The sequence below is a fragment of the Macaca nemestrina genome, chromosome 3, assembly GCF_043159975.1.
Source record: "Macaca nemestrina isolate mMacNem1 chromosome 3, mMacNem.hap1, whole genome shotgun sequence".
Taxonomy (NCBI): domain Eukaryota; kingdom Metazoa; phylum Chordata; class Mammalia; order Primates; family Cercopithecidae; genus Macaca; species Macaca nemestrina.
This window is the reverse complement of record NC_092127.1, coordinates 166,361,304-166,378,545: the sequence shown is the minus strand read 5'-3', so window position 1 is coordinate 166,378,545 and position 17,242 is coordinate 166,361,304. Positions and strand designations below refer to the sequence as shown.

Sequence of the window (17,242 nt, the reverse complement as noted above, 5' to 3'; positions counted from 1 at the left end):
ATTTTAAAAATACATATTATAGGCCGGGCATGGTGGCTCATGCCTGTAATCCCAGCACTGTGGGAGGCTGAGGCTGGCGGATCACCTGAGGTTGGGAGTTTGAGACCAGCCTGACCAACATGGAAAAACTCTGCCTCTACTAAAAATACAAAACTAGCCGGGCATGGGCATGGTGGTGCATGCCTGTAATCCCAACTACTCAGGAGGCTGAGGCAGGAGAATTGCTTGAACCTGGGAGGCGGAGGTTTCAGTGAGCCGAGATCACACCATTGCACTCCAGCCTGGGCACAAGAGTGAAACTCTCTCTCTCTCTCTCTCAAAAAAAAAAAAAAAAAAAAAAAAAAAAAAAAATCTATCTATCTATCTATCTATCTATCTATCTATCTATCTATCTATCTATAATGACTTGCTGCTTTCTCTTTTTATTTGGTCCTTAAAATCAATCTCTCTCTACTTGCATGTCTCTATCTCCCTGTATATACTATTTTTGATCATTGTTCCATTAATAGTCCGTGTTCTTATTATCTGTTTCTCTAATGATGGGTATTTAGTTATTTCCAAATTTTTGTTACTACAAACAATGCTGTGATTGATCATTCTTCCTACATTCAGCCATCTGCTGTGATTTCTACCACCAGACGATTATCATCACAGTTCTGGATGCCTGTCTCTAATTGCCTGGCTGGCCATCCTCCCATTATTTGTTACCTAGACCTCTCATCATGGATCTGTCTCTCCATGCTATGTGCCTTAGCACTCAATTCTTGAAGTTACATTGAGAAATTACCTAATTCAGTAACCTGAAATTGAAGGCTTCTTGTATCTTTTTCAGACCAAGGAGTGTGTGTACAAGATCACGAATAAATAAAATCATTATCACTTCTTATGATTTCTAGTGTTTTTCCACCCCACCCCCGCTCAACCAGTGATTATCAAGTAAAATTTGTAGCTGGTGTGCTTCATTTTAAAATGACTTGGCTATTTAATATCTTTCACAAATCCAGTTTAGAAGTAAATGATACTATTGTTTTTCATAGTATTTGTTTTTGACATTGTAAGGGAATCTAATTCAAGAGAAGGAAGGCAGTCAGGCATTGTTTAAACAACAGTAGTTTCTTTGGTTCTATAATAAAATACATGTGCACTTGTTAGTGATTATCTATGACTAATTCACTCTGAAAAAAATGGGGATCAGAATTTACTTATAATTGTTGTTGTTGGCAATATTATAGTCTTGTTATGTTTCACCATTGAGTTTATGCCTGTGGCTTCTTTGTTGGACTCCCAACCCCAAGGTAATTTCAGATTTTATATCTAAAAAACACATGCCCAGGCCCTGAAACATTCAAATGTGATAAAAATCAATTTTACCTATGTTATTCCCAGCTGAGCACCACTTCTGATGTACATCAGCTTCAAAAGAAATTAAAAGATAAGTAACATGATTACAATCAGATTAGCTTGTCTAGGCAGACAAATGAGATTGCAGAGTCGTCTGAGTGAAGATACTTCCTAGTATCTTCCTAGAGACCAGTTTACATCACATTAAACAAAAATGAGTTTCCAATATGTGTACTATATAGCAGAGTGGATAAATGAAAACTCCACCCTGTGAGTGAATATGAGTCAAGGAAACTTATTTTGTGACTATTTGATAATTACTTCCTGTCATTCTAACACTGTGTGGTATCTAAGAAAAAACAGGAGCATTTTCTGAGACTGCTTTTTTTTGCTCAAACTAAAATAAGTATTTTTTAAAAATTATTATTAATAGAACCCATGAAGGTCAAGGAGGGAAATCAGGGAGAAAATATCTTGACTCACAAGTTATTCTCCACTGTAGAACAGGATAATGAAAAATGTTTAGGGGGCAGTTTAAAGGGGGGGGGGGCACATCTAACCAGAAGAAAAGAGGGACATACATTATTGAACACTAAAAAGACAGTATGCAAGAAACAGAGGTAGGTTCAGTTTCAATTAATGTGAGATCCACAGTGAAGTAAAAAGCTCCTGACTCTATTTATCTTACTTATAAAATGACTTTTATTTTCCAGCCCAGAAAAAAAAGAACAAGTGAAGTTATACAGCGCAGGTAAAAAATAATTGGGCAATGTTTATTCAAGCTAGTGTGATAATGTCACCCTAAACCATTTTCTTTTCAGACTGTAATTATTTGGGGCATTAAGAAAAAATAAACAGGAAATTAAAATAATCAAATGCCTTGATTATTAGACAACTCCAGGATTAAGAATACTCTAGGAGGAAGTTTTAAAAATAAAACGAAAAGCAAAGTGCATGACAGAGCTATTGAAATTAAGAGTAAAGGTTATTGTAATCCCAGCACTTTGGGAGGCCGAGATGGGTGGTTCATGAGGTCAGGAGATCAAGATCATCCTGGTTAACACAGTGAAACACTGTCTCTACTAAAAATACAAAAATTAAGCCAGGTGCGGTGGCATGCACCTGTAGTCTCAGCTACTTGGGAGGCTGAGGCAGGAGAATTGCTTGAACCTGGGAGGCAGAGGTTTCAGTGAGCTGAGATCATGCCACTGTACTCCAGGCTGGGTGACAGAGTGAGACTCCATCTCAGAAAAAAAAAAAAAAAGTAAAGGATATAACAGGGTAGAACAGAGTAATGTGAATGCAAGCCCTAAACATGAGACCTGTTTTTATACCACAAAGAAATAACCAATTCTCCAAATGGTCCAACAATAAATGATCATTTTCCCAGTCACAAGGTTTTCATTTTTATTTTTTTAATGTCTTGTGATTGCAGAGCTGCTATACTTTAAGATTTCTTCAAATTGCATAAAGACATGGAAAAATATATCTCTGAATTAATATAATATTTAGAATTACTTGATGAAAACAATATTACTGAACATCCATTTAGAATTTCTGATACTTATTAACATTTTCATTATGTGCAAAGGGAAGAAAACTATATGTACGTGAGGCATACAGTACTGCTTAGTTTGACCTTTTTATAGGAAATGTGACTATATCCTTCACAAAAACTGCAAAAGAAAAAAGAGAGGCAGGGAAATGATTATGAGTGGAGGAATCTTGGGAAATATTTCAAATAGACTTTTTCTTCATTCTAAATATAAAACAGTGCCTTATCACCTTAGTTTCAGCAAAGTCAGTTCTACATATAACTAAAAATCAAATTGCAACATGCAATAATTTAATAAAGCTTTTTGATCTCTAATTTAAATCTTTCTTTTTTTAAAAAAAGAGCTTAAATATTAACAGGGATAAGTGAAGAGCTTAGTTAAGCGTTTTTCATCTGAAAGTTGCATGGCGTTTCAATGACCATGTACAGTAATCCTCGTGAATGTATTTTGGCAAATGTTGATATCAATTAGTTATTTCTTTTGTGATTTAGATATTTAATTTCAAATAGTTATTTCCAGAAATCAATATTTGGCTCACTTTTCAGTAAATGCCTTTAAATGAGAGTTTTCTACAGCTAAATTAATTCAATTTATATTTAGAATTATATTTTATGAACAGTTTGGAAGTGGGACAACTATCTTGGAATGTATCAGCTCTGAAGCATTAAAAAAAATATTTCAGCTGTCTTGGATCTTTCAACATTTTTTCTGGTTCTCTAGTTTTTTTTTTTCATCTCCTGTGTGCTCTTTCCTGTTTTTCCCCTCTTACTACAATCTTACCATTAAAAAAAAAAAAAAAAATCAGGTAAAAAACCTCCTCATATGGTGGTTGTAATGCTTAAATGAGGAAATCTGTGTACAATGCGTAGTGTACGGCCTAGTAAGTATTCAATCAATGTCCATTGCTATTTTTTTTATTCAGCACAACACAGGCTTGTTATTTATAAAACAATGTCGATGATATTAAGCTATATCAGATGGGTGTGTTATGCACTGTCACAGGATTGCCTGATATAGCTAATGGTTACTTTTTTCCCCAAAGGATTTCTTTTGTGCATCAAATAGTGTTGTTCATTTAGCACAATTTATACTCTGAGAACAGCATATGTGAAATGCTCTTGTGATTCAAGAAGTCTTCTAATATTTTAGGTTGTCTGTCATACTTTGGGGAAAAAAACAAGCTACTTGGCCTATAATTTCTCCAGGGTGTTGGTTTTTCCTCCAAAATATTTTTTGGCCACTATTTAAAATTGCATTTAATTATTTATATTTCATTATATTTGATTGGTTGAAGGATCCTGTTACTGAACTGCTATCTGGAGCCACAATTTCCACTAGAAATGAGCAATTCTTGATTAAGATTATCCTGCTGAGTTTTGATCTATCTAAATCCCTCCAGCATTCTAGGCTTCTAAGAGAACTTCTGTCACTCTGGTTTCAACTGTCTTTGGAAATACCAAGCTAACTGGATGCTTTGTTTTATCAGTTTTTTTTTTTTTTCTTTATTTAGTGCTTTATGCATGATGCTTTCTAGCTCAGGAATATGATTGCAGCAGGAGATAACAACGGTCCAAGATTTCTCTCTGACTCAATATTCTAAGTTGTAAAACATTATCTCGCAAAACAGATTCAGAGCTATTTCTTGATACCCTTTCTATAATGAACCTTAGAACCTTATTAAACTTAGTTTTCCTTTTTGGATATGTGCCTTCTGCATCCATACGTAAAACTATTTTTTTTTTTTTTTTCTTACCGAAATACCTGAGTTTCTAGTCAATTCCCATATACTGAATTACCTAAGTGAAAAGGATAATCTTCAGTAAAAGGCAACTTCTTATCAGTGGTTCACTTATCATCAGAAAGCATGATTGTATGGTTGCTGATTTTTTTCACATTGCTTTGAACTTATTTATATTTTGAATTACCATTTTCACTCTTGTGTATGCTATCAGAAATTGTCTTTTTCTTGGTAAAAAAAAAAAAAAAAAAAAAAAAACTTGGTTAAAGTTATACAATTTATTTCCATTCTCTAAGAAAAACCTTGGTTTAACAATTGGTTTGCCTTAAATGTATAAAGTAATATAAAGTTCCTGTGCCTTAAATAATTTTTGAAATAAGCACAAAACTGGTTTCCCTTTGTCTGCCAGATTATTAAGCCCTTGAGACATAATTAGGAAGACTAAGGATCCAAGTAGTAAAGGAACTGTTAATGCTTAGCTAACTAATAAGGGTTTCTTTTTCTTTCTTTTTTTTTTTCAGAGAGTTTCAAGGAAGAAAATTCTGATGACTACTATAAAAAAAATCATCAAAAAATTTATATTTCTTCTTTAGGAGAATGACTCAATATGCTCACCATAGCATTCCCTGCTGTGGAATACTGTGCAGGATTTAAATTTGTGTAAAGGCACTATAATTTTAAATTTCTTCCCCCACAGCCCTGTATCTGCAAAGGAACATTCGTAAGCATTTCGTTGGAAATGGGCACTTGAATAACATTATAAGATTCTGGAAGGTGAAGAGTCCATATGAACCATAAGTTTTGTATAATCAGTCATTTTGATTTAAGTCATCTCTTTTTTCATCGTCATCAACACCATCCATTATTATAAGTGATTATCATAGAATTTAGTATATATACATGCATATGTGTTTGTATGTATATGTACATATGTTTATGTGTGTGTGTAAAATAAAGGCGCTGGAAATACAAAGAGCCTATAAAAGTTTATCATTTGTTTTGTTTAGGGATGCTAGGACAGATATTACTGACAGTTTAAACATAACTGACAATAAAAAGAGCATATTTTAGATGCAAATTGAGAAATCAACCCAAGCATTGATGGTGTTCTGAGCTATATGAGACTGATATGAAGGAGTCAGGCAGTGATTGGCATAGTGGTTCATGAATGATACCTCAAACAATAAAAACAACTTTCAGAGGTGGTGAGAATGAAAATGTATTTTAGGGGCCGAGGGAGTTGGCTCACACCTGTAATCCCAGCACGCTGGGAGGCCAAGGCAGGTGGATCACCAGAGGCTGGGAGTTCAAGACCCGCCTGACCAACATGGAGAAACCCTGTCTCTACTAAAAATACAAAATTAGCCGGGCGTGGTGACACATGCCTGTAATCCTAGCTACTCGGGAGACTGAGGCAGGAGAATCGCTTGAACCCAGGAGGCAGAGGTTGCCCTGAGCCGAGATTGTGCTATTGGACTCCAGCCTGGGCAATAAAAGCCAAACTCCATCTCAAAAAAAAAAAAAAAAAAAAAAAGAAAAGAAAAAAATGTATTTTAGGTAGATGATATGAAAAGAATAAAGGAATGGTGGGAGGATAGCATATTCTCTGTTCAGAGGATGTCTGATGTGTCCTGAATTTTTTGACTCAAATAATTTTAAAGTCTCACATCAATCAACTATTGAATGAGAGTTAATACTTTTTATCTGAGGATAATGAATATTCTATTCCTTAGGATAAAAACAGTTTTTAAATTCAAGTGTCTTACAAGCTTTGTAAATATGTATCTCTTGACCTTGGTTTCTTTTTTGCCAAAATGTGAAGATTTCAACAGATGGTCACTCTGGTTGCTTCTTGGCAGGCACTTTTAAAAAGAGAGATTGTCTTGGGTTTTGTTTCCGGATTCTCACATTTGGGGTTGAATTTTTCCTTTGATAAACATGTATTTTAGAAAGTGAAAATTTTTGAAAAGTTTAGAAAATTTTAGAAAAGGCCCAGTATCCTCTAACTGTGATGAAAAATGTAAAATAGTAATAATAATGGGAAGAAGAAAATAATAATAATAATAGGAAGAAAAATGTTTCAGGACTCAGGAAACTTAGGTTGCAGTTTTAGCATGTCTATTTTCCACCTGTGAGATTTGAGACAAGGTCCTTTAAAATCTTTGAACTTCAATTTCTTCCGTAATAATGGCAGGATAATAATTCACAATGATATCTCAGGCATGTAGTGGGAATCAACACAATAATATACTCAAATATTTGGTCAATCTTAAAATATTCTTAAATTAAAAGTATTATCAATAAATTCAAACATTGGCAAGTGGAACAAAAAACCCTCGGCACATCGTCCTCTTATTACCCCTTGACAATGACAATCAAGATCCTATTTCTTGCCCTTTGTGTTACTGTACCACCTCTGCTTGGAACACACTTTGACAGGATTATCTGCAGGGCTCATTCTCTTACTTCCTTCAGATCTCCACTGAAATGTCACCTTATCAGAGAGGACCTCAATTCCCTGACATATCAATTAGCAACACACACTCAGGTACCTCTATCTCCCTTAACATGCCCTATTTTATATTCACATGTCTAGTTTTTCTAACAAATATTCCCCTCTTCCAACACCCAAGTGTGTAAAATCCATTGCAACAGGGATCTGGGCTTGTTTTACTGTGTATCTCTTATTCCTAGAAAAGTGTTTGACATGTAGTAGGCACAAAATAAATATTTGTTCAGTGAATGAACAAACTTAAAAACTGTCTGAGGGAGCTTTGAATTAAGCTTGTATAACAAAATGAACCTTCTGATTCTTTTGTCTTACAGAAGCTTATTTAGTAAGCCTTTACATTTATCAAGGACATATTGAAAGCTCATGTAACATATATGTCATGTCAAAGCTCCAAAGTTCCTTTGAGTTTTACTAATATGATTTATTTTTAGAAAACTATGCATTGCAAGGAAATTGGTGCTTGTGTCATGTCAAAACATTAAATAAAAACAGCAAATATATGGCATTTTATATTTATAAAAATTAAGGGATCTTTCATTGTATAAAGGTCAATTATCTAAAAGAAGATAAACCCTAATTACTCGAATAATTAGTTTAGAACCCATGGAAAACAATAATAAAGAAGCAATCACATTTATTTTATCCACAGATCTAAAATGCCATGTGTATCGTAGATGTGTCTGCGTGCATATGGCAAGACCTCATTAGACAACTATGATTTTTATATTTTTTACTGATGGGCTCTTCGAAAGACTGAAAAAATTGACAGGACCGGACAGAGTTCATCTAGAGGAATGTCAAACAAACCACTGAAGTAACATGTTGACAAAATAACAGCTCTAATAAATTGAAATTTGACTATAAATAACAGTTTCTCTGTTCTTTTTAGAGTACTTGTAGAAGACAGCAGCTGGGATCTGCACCTCTCTGATTAGGTAGTGTTCTTAAGAATAATGTGCTTTTTGGAAAGTCACATAATCTTAACCTAGTATTTGTTAAATTGATAAACAAACCTTTGGGAAGTTTTTAGCAATGCCAACAGGAATTGATTATCACTTCAATAAAAATAGTTTTCACATTTCCAACTGAGTCTTGCTTCTTTGTATTAATAAAATTTCGGCCGGGCGCGGTGGCTCAAGCCTGTAATCCCAGCACTTTGGGAGGCCGAGGCGGGTGAATCACGAGGTCAGGAGATCGAGACTATCCTGGCTAACATGGTGAAACCCCGTCTCTACTAAAAATACAAAAAACTAGCCGGGCGTGGTGGCGGGCGCCTGTAGTCTCAGCCACTTGGGAGGCTGAGGCGGGAGAATGGCGTGAACCCGGGAGGCGGAGCTTGCAGTGAGCCAAGATCATGCCACTGCACTCCAGCCTGGGAGACACAGCGAGACTCTGTCTCAAAAAAAAAAAAAAAAAAAAAAAAAATTCAACATTTCTGGAAATACTTAATGGTAAATGCAAAAGAATAAACTGATATAAGGTGCATACGGTTGTCTTATTTATCCAAAATGCAGCAGATAAAATCCTTCCAACTTACCTATGGAGAATTTAATAGTAATTGAAGGACAGAGTTAGCCTTTATCTTAACATAAGCCTTTTGAAGGCATGCACAACTAACAATACTTATAATCTAGGTAAAGTCATAAACTGCATAAAGAATATGAAAGTGTCCTTCTGGAAGTTAATGAAAGTTTAATGAGGCCATTAAGTCAACTGATAAAAGCTAAGCTTCAAATCCAAGGAGTTTTAAAGAAAGTAAAAATATCTGAGCAGTAATTGGAAAAATTGAGTTGTATTTCTTACATGAAATCCGGAGGAAGATTGGATTTCATAATAACAACAGTGAACTTCCCATAACATCATTATTATGGTTTGAACGTCCCCTTAAAAACTCGTGTTCAAATTTAATTGCCAATGCACCATTACATTGCAATGAGGCCTTTAGTATTTGATTAGGTATAGCGGTTCTGCCCTCATGAATGGGGTATTGTCATTATCACAGGAATGGGTTAGTTATCATGGGAGTGGGATCCTGAAAAAAGGGATGGGGGAGTTTGGTCTTCTCTTCTTCTCTTCCTCATCTTCACTAACTATGTGATGCCTTTTGCCGTGTTATGACACAGCAACAAGGCCCTCACCAGATACAGCCCCTCTATCATGCACTTCCCAGCATCCAGAGCCATGAACCAAATAAATCTCTTTTCTTTACAAATTACCTAGTCTGTGATATTCTGCTAAAGCAGCAGAAAATGAACTAAGACAATCATCAGTTTTACCTGCAGATTTTGATCTGCAGATATTACCAACCGGATGAGTATGTGTGTGGTAGGGGGAGGAAGGGTTAAAAGAAAGAAGTGAGAATTAAAAAATTGTGAATATGTCAGCCTTTGATTTATTTCAAGGAGGAGTTTTTAACCCTATGTCATATATATGACATATATATATACACAAACATATACTGCATTAAGTCACCAAGACTAACTTTGAAAGTTAAAGGAAAATGGAAGACAAACTTTGAAAGTGAAAGAAAGATAAAAAAAGAGATCTGTTATTTTCAGAAATGGTATAGTTTCTTCTGGAATCATGACCACTAACACCCCTTCCCCCAGTTTATGGGGCTAATGTAAATAGAATGTCCTAAACAAGCTCAGAGTAGATTGTTAGCTGTTCATAGAACATATGAGGCCAGATGTTTGCCCCCAAACAGTATCTGACAAAAACATTATATAGCTGTGTTGACAAACACGTCTCAGAATAGTTTGTCTCCAACTTCTGAAACCTAAGTAGTCTAGAGGTAAATGAACTCAAACATTAAAACTCTGGAACATAACATGTATGCATATTGTAAAAGCTGGATGGCTCTGTTTGAAATTTTTAATGAAAAACAGATGAAGTCTGTTTCAATATACAGTGCAATGTTTAAGTTATCAACAAATGATAGAGTGTTTTCTACTTTATAGTAAATTAAAGATGGGCTGTTACACTTAATGTGTCAACTAAAAAAGGGCTATGATTATAATAGGTAACATCATTCTAGCAAGTTCTTTTCATTGTTATGGTTTCATAATATTTTGAAAACTTAACCTTCCATTAATACATAATTACAAGTAACAACATTTTTATACAATCAATATGATCAGGCAGTTACGAAGGTGTGTTGCCAAAAAAACTGACAAATAAATAAAACAATAAAATATTAGTGGAAATTTTCTTTGGGGGAGAGTAGGGGTGGGAAGAAGAAATGCAAATTTTTCACTATATAGTAGACTGAGAGGGTCTTTAATTCACTGGTTAGCCTTTTGATGGCCTTAAGGCAATAATCACCAAAATGTTCATTTTTTAATTGAAAAATAATCAGTAGTAGTATTCTTTACCTTCCGTTTGAATCTGTAACTAAAACCACAAATAAATGAATTAAAGATCATATTCAAATCGCAATTCCTGTATCACATTTCCTATCACAATTCATATCACATTTCTCTTCATCCAGTTTTTATACTTTGTTGTTCTTTAGTTTGGTGCCATATGTCATAAAAACATTTATGGTTGTGCCTTGAAGTTGTTTAAGAGTGTTAAGCCTTGGAGCCATATCCACAAAGTTACCCAACTTGGAAGACATTGCTCATTAAGGCAAATTAATCAAGCCTTAAAGTCCTTTGCAGTCTCTTAATTTTTTTAAAAATTCCTTTATAAGAAAAAAGCAAAGAAAAATATGTAACAAGAACTTAGCTCTGGGTTCAAAAACTGTAAGCACTTTCTGTGTGTTGACAGGGCATGATGATGTACATTCACTCTACTCTATTATAAATATGTTTTAAACATGACTATTAAAACCACTGGATTTTCTTTGCACAAAATTTTGAATTTTATCATTTCATTGACCACTCTGAGACAATTAAGAAACAATATCTTTGATACTTCATTGGTGATTAATGATAGTAATAATATGGGCTTACAATGAACTTGTTTTGAGAATGCCACTCACATTCTTTGGATCCCCATAGATTTGGCTTCATCTGTGCATGGTTCCAGCACTTATTACTAGTTTAATGGTTGATTGTCCTGGTCAAAAAAAAAAAAAAAATCACACAACTTGTTAAAATACCTGCAACATCAATTTTTCCATACTTGATTTGCAAATTAACTGTTCTATAGAGATTATCATTATAAATATAAACAAAAATATAAATAGCTACTTTGAGGTAACGAACTATCTTTCAATCAATAGCTCAAGTGTATCTTTCGCAGTCATTTAAATGCATCATCAATTTTTAAAATTAAGGTCATCTTTTCAGCCACATTGCTTTTTATGTAAAACAGTTTAATCTATAAAAACAAAATGTTACCAAAGTTTTTCCTATTAATACGTTTTTTTTTAAGAAAAGCATGAAACTGATAAATAAGAGAATTTGAGCATTAAAAAATTGCATGTTGAATTGAACTTGTAATTATATTGTTTCTATGCAAGACATCTCTTGTTTTAATTGAATACAATTTTCATTCTCATTCAAGTTTCCATTTTTAACGAAAATGACTTGGAAATGTTACTGCAAGAGCTGGGGCTTCATACATACGGTAGATTGTTTTCAAATATATCTGCAGTAATTCTTCTCACTCCTTATGTCTACTCCTTTACAAGGTGACTTTGCTACTTATACCTCACATAAGAAGGTGGAGGCCATATTCGATGGCCACAGTATGAAGTTATCATAAATTTGGTGATTTAAAACAACAAAAAATTTATTATCTCACAGTTATGGAGACCAAAAGTCTGAAACCAAGGTGTGACCAGGGCTGTACTTCCTCTGAAGACTCCAGAAGGAAATCTTTATTTGCCTCTTTCAGTCTCTGGTGGCTATCAGCATTCCTTGTGCTTGCATCACTCTTATCTCTTCCTTTGTCTTGAAATGGGGATTTCCTCTTCTCTGTGTCTCCTCCTCTGCCTGTTATTGTATAAGAACACTTGTTACTGGGTTCAGGGCCTGCCTGGGGATATCCAGGATGGTATCATCACAAAAGTTAATTACACGTGCAAAGATCTTTTTTCCAAATAAGGTAATATTCAGGGTCTGGCTTTTAAGACATAGACATGTATCTTGAGAAGCCATTATTCAAACCATCATACCACCCTTTAAATATAGGCTGGTCTCATGATGAGTTTCTATCAGTAGATTTTGGCAAAATAAGCATGGGTTTATGTTGCACTCAGCTTCTGCTTTTATTCTTCTTGAATGCAGCCTTAAGGGTATGACGAAAAAAAAAATCTGGTCTACTCTATTGAAGCATGAACGTCTTTTGGAACATACTCAGATTTTTTCAGCAGAAAGCAACTGACCTATACCCAGCACTGACTGCCAGTTATGAGTGAAGATATTATAGCCCATTGATATGGTTTGGCTGTGTCCTCACCCAAATTTCATTATTACTGAGATTGAATTATAGCTCCCATAATTCCCACATGTTGTGGGAGGGACCCAGTGGAGAATCATGGGGGCAGTTTCCCCCATACTGTTCTTGTGGTAGTGAATAAGTCTCACGAGATCTGATGGTTTTATAAGAGATTTCCTCTTTCACTTGGCTCTCATATTCTCCCTTGGCTGCCACCATGTAAGATGTGCCTTTCGCTTTCTGCCATGATCGTGAGGCCTCCACAACCACGTGGAACTGTGAGTCCATTAAACCTCTTTTTCTTTGTAAATTACACAGTCTTAGGTAGGTCTTTATCAGCAGCATGAGAACAGACTTGTACACCCATCCAGCCCCAGTCCAATGTCTAATGACAGCCACTGCATGTGGGAACACAAGCGACACTAGCCGAAGAACTGTCCAGCTAAATGTGGCCAAAATTACTGACAGCATAGTGAGCAAATCAAATAGTTTGTTTTCACTTACTATGTTTGCATCACTAAGTTAAGTATCAGTAGATAACATATACAGAAATTAATAATTAGATATAGGATATTGCCATAACAAAATTTCCAAACAAAGTTCCTGGCTTCAAGGGAGATAATGGGAATAGGCTGGAAAAATGGCAAGGCTGTAGACAGGGAAAACAAATTGTCAGGGAGCACTTGAAAACTAGTGAGAAAACTTCTAATGGAAGCTGGAAAACTGGTGACCTACATTATGGAGTCATGAAAAAAACTGGCAAAACTATTTGTGGTAAATAGGAAAATGCATATTTTTTTTTCTAATGAACATGTAGATCTCACTAAGGATATTTTAAAGCCAAATGTTAAAGATGTCAGTTGATTTATTTCAGTGTGTTCTAATAATATTTTTGATGTCTTATAAAAGGATATCTGGATTTTGAATACACACTAGGTAATGAACATATTGTATCAGTTACCTATTGCTGTTTTAAAAAAGAAAACCTAAGACACGAAATCTTAAAACTGTAACTGTTTTTTTGGTGAAACCCTGTCTCTACTAAAAAAATACACAAAGTTAGCCAAGTGTGGCGACATGCAGCTGTGGGCCCAGCCACTCAGGAGGCTGAGGCAGAAGAATCATCTGGGCCCCGGAGGCAGAGGTTGGAGTGAGCCGAGATCGCACCACTGCACTCCAGCCTGGGCGACAGAGCGAGACTTTGTCTCCAAAAAAAAAAACACACACACACAAAAAGACTGTAACTGTTTTAGGTCAGGGTTCTAGGGGTCAGCTTGGATTTGGCTCACCTAGGCAATGCTTCTCTTGTTGTTGTTGTTGTTTTTTTCCTTTATTTCTTTTCTTTTCTTTTTCTTTTTTTTTTTTTGCCAAGGGTAATTTATGCAACTGTAAATTTGACAGCTTTACAAGGATTCAGTAATCTAAGATAGTCTCACTCATATGTCTTGAAGCCGGTGCTGTCTGGCAGCCGGTTGTTGTGGAGGGCCCTACCCGGGTCACTTGCTTCTCCTTCATGCACTTTCTTATTCTCCATTAAGCATGTTAGGTCTTCTTTTTCATAATTATTTTTATTATACTTTAAGTTCTAGGGTACATGTGCACAACGTGCAGGTTTGTTACATATGTATACACATGCCATGTTGGTGTGCTGCACCCATTATCTGGTCATTTACATTAGGTATTCCTCCTAATGTTATCCCTCTCCCCTCTCCCCACCCCAAGACAGGCCCAGGTGTGTGATGTTCCCCACCCTGTCTCCAGGTGTTCTCACTGTTTAATTCCCACCTATGAGAGGGCTTCTATCTATGGTGATCTCAGCGCAAGTTTCCAAAAATGGTAGAATAAAAGCTGTGTATTAGTCTGTTCTCATTCCGCCCTAAAGATACTACCTGAGACTGGGTAATTTATAAACAAAAGAGATTTAATTGACTCATAGTTCCACATAACTGGGGAGGCCTCAGGAAACTTACAATCATGGTGGAGGGCAATGGGGAAGCAGGCACCTTCTTCACAAGGTGGCAGGAGAGAGAGAAAGAAAGAGGGAAGCACCAGCCACTTACTGAACAACTAAATCTCGTGAGAACTCCCTCACCATCATAAGAACAGCATTGGGGAAACTGTTCCCATTATCCAGTCACTTTCTACTAGGTCTTTCCCTCAACACATGGGGATTACAATTTGGATTACAATTGGGATTACAATTTCAAATGAGATTTGGGTGGGGACACAGCTAAACCACATCAAGCTGCAAGATCTCCTGGCAACTAGGCTCAGAAGTTGCAAAATATCACTTCTGTTGGTTTAAACTGACTTGCATTTCCTTGGTAATAAAGTACATATGATTAATAAAAACCTAAATTATTTTCTTTAGAAAAACTACTGCTTCAACAAATTTACTAACTATATTTGAGGTGGAACACAGAGACACACTGTAAAGTTTGCTTCCTTCATTTGAATGACAACATGCCTGTTAGAATCCTCAGTGACTTAAAGTGGCATTGAATTTCCTTAATTTATTTGAATAAGTTTATTTTACACTCCCATTTTCTCAAAGTTCCTCTTTTTAATTTTTCACCTACGATCTCAGTTGAAAATATAATTTTAAGAATACTCTACTTTTAAAAAGCACAAAAAATTACACAACAAATATATTTTCAAATATTTATGTGAAATACTGAATATTCAATTTTTTTTTTTTTTTTTTTTTTTTTCCTGAGAAGGAGTCTCACTCTGTCACCCAGGCTGGAGTGCAGTGGCTGGATCTCAGTTCACTGCAAGCTCCGCCTCCCGGGTTCACACCGTTCTCCTGCCTCAGCCTCCCGAGTAGATGGGACTATCGCTGGGACTACAGGCGCCTGCCACCACGCCCGGCTAGTTTTTTGTATTTTTTAGTAGAGGTGGGGTTTCACCATGTTAGCCAGGATGGTCTCGATCTCCCGACCTCGTGATCCGCCTTCTCAGCCTCCCAAAGTGCTGGGATTACAGGCTTGAGCCACCACGCCCGGCTGTATTCAATTGTTAACAGGAAGTTTGATAAAGTTAATTGTCAAAGTGTTTTGAATTGATTTGTGGACATGTGTGTATGCATGTATGTATGTGTGCATGAATGTGGGTGTGCATGTGTGTTGTTACGAAACAAAACAACACTGGTTCACAAATGATGAAGTAAAAAATTCCAGTTGTGTTGGACTCCTGTTTTCAAGAACATTTCATTGAGGTTAAGTGTAGGAACTGGAATTAGCTCCAACAACCAGTGAAGTAGCATAATTCATTCTGGCTGAATCAAGACTGTAGTACTAATAACACTGTTATGCGATTATTTGACAGCATAATAGCACTCAATCTTTCAGTACCTAACTGCATGTAAGTATCAGGATATGCATGAGGAAAAGAAGGATACAATTAACTAAACAAGGAAAGTAAGTTTCTGCAGTTTGGTTCACCTATTTGTATTATAAAAATAAATAAAATAAAACTGTTTCCCTTTAGATCTGGGGGTAAAACTGATATTGCCTGAAGATTATTTGTGAAGATGATAACCGCTTTTTTTACTCCCAGGATAGCCTCTGAATATCTGTTTTTGGAACACCACAGTTTGAGGACTGCAGCTTTAGAAGATGCTTCTGAGCTGTGGTCTCCTTGAAATACATGGCCACAGAGAAATTACAACTTGGAGATTCATTTTAGAGAGTAACATAAATACAGGATCATGAACTCAAACTCAGAATTGAGTAAAATGTAAATATGAGTGTTGAAAGTCAAGCAGGGCATCAACTGTAACAATAGCAACAGATACAATAGCAGTGGAAGCAGTCTTCTTTTGTAGCTAAATCTAGATGTTAAGATTAAGTTATGGTTAACCCATCTTTTGAGATGTATATTACATTGGCTTAATTACCCCACTTCTATTCTCTGGACAATCTCATTCTCTTCCTAGATTTCTGTGCATTCTTAGTGGCTTGCATTCTTGTGAAACCAAACCCAATTGCAGATTTTCTTTTTGTATTAATTTCCTATTGAAACTATAATAAATCACCACAAACATAGTGACTTAAGGAAACACATAATAATAAATAATAAATAATAAATATTTATTATTTTACAGGTCTGGGGGTCGAATGTCTCACAGGGCTGAAATAAAGGTGTAGGCGGGGCTGCATTCTTTTCTGGAGTCTCCAGAGAAGAGACAGTTTCTTGTACTTTTCAGCTTCTAGAGACAACCCACATTTCTTGGCTCTTTGCTCTCTTTCTCCATCTTCAAAGCCTTAAAGAGGGTTGAGATGTTTTCATATTGTATCACTATGATGTCCTACTCAACCTCCTTTTTCCACTTTAAATGAGCATTGTCATTACATCAAGCCTGTACAGACAATCAATTTTAAGGGCAGCAGATTTAGCAATATTCATTCTATCTATCTGCTACGTTAATCATTCTTTGCCATGGAAAGTAAAGAGTGATCAAGGTAGCAGACAGAATAAATGTTGTTATGTTTTGTAGCATCGTATACATGTGTTAATTATATAACACATATAAATATCATGTAAATAAAATGTTTTATATCAGGCTCAGCATATTAAAATATGGACATATTTGAAGGACCATTAATCTTTCTAACACATCTTCCATGGCTATTTTCGTGTACTAGATATTGCCATATTTAGACCTTAGCCATCTGTCTCCGATTTCCATGAAGCATTTATAGATAT

The 17,242-nt window shown here is 35.6% G+C and overlaps 1 long non-coding RNA gene across 1 annotated transcript; it reads right to left on the bottom strand.

The window, feature by feature from the left end:
- Nucleotides 1-10,425: 10,425 nt before the first annotated feature.
- Nucleotides 10,426-12,058, bottom strand: LOC139362220 (uncharacterized). Its single transcript, XR_011620623.1, has 3 exons — nt 11,900-12,058; nt 11,133-11,209; nt 10,426-10,540 (listed from the first exon to the last, which is right to left on the bottom strand). It is a non-coding gene; the product is annotated as an uncharacterized lncRNA (long non-coding RNA).
- Between the last annotated feature and the right edge of the window lie 5,184 nt (nt 12,059-17,242).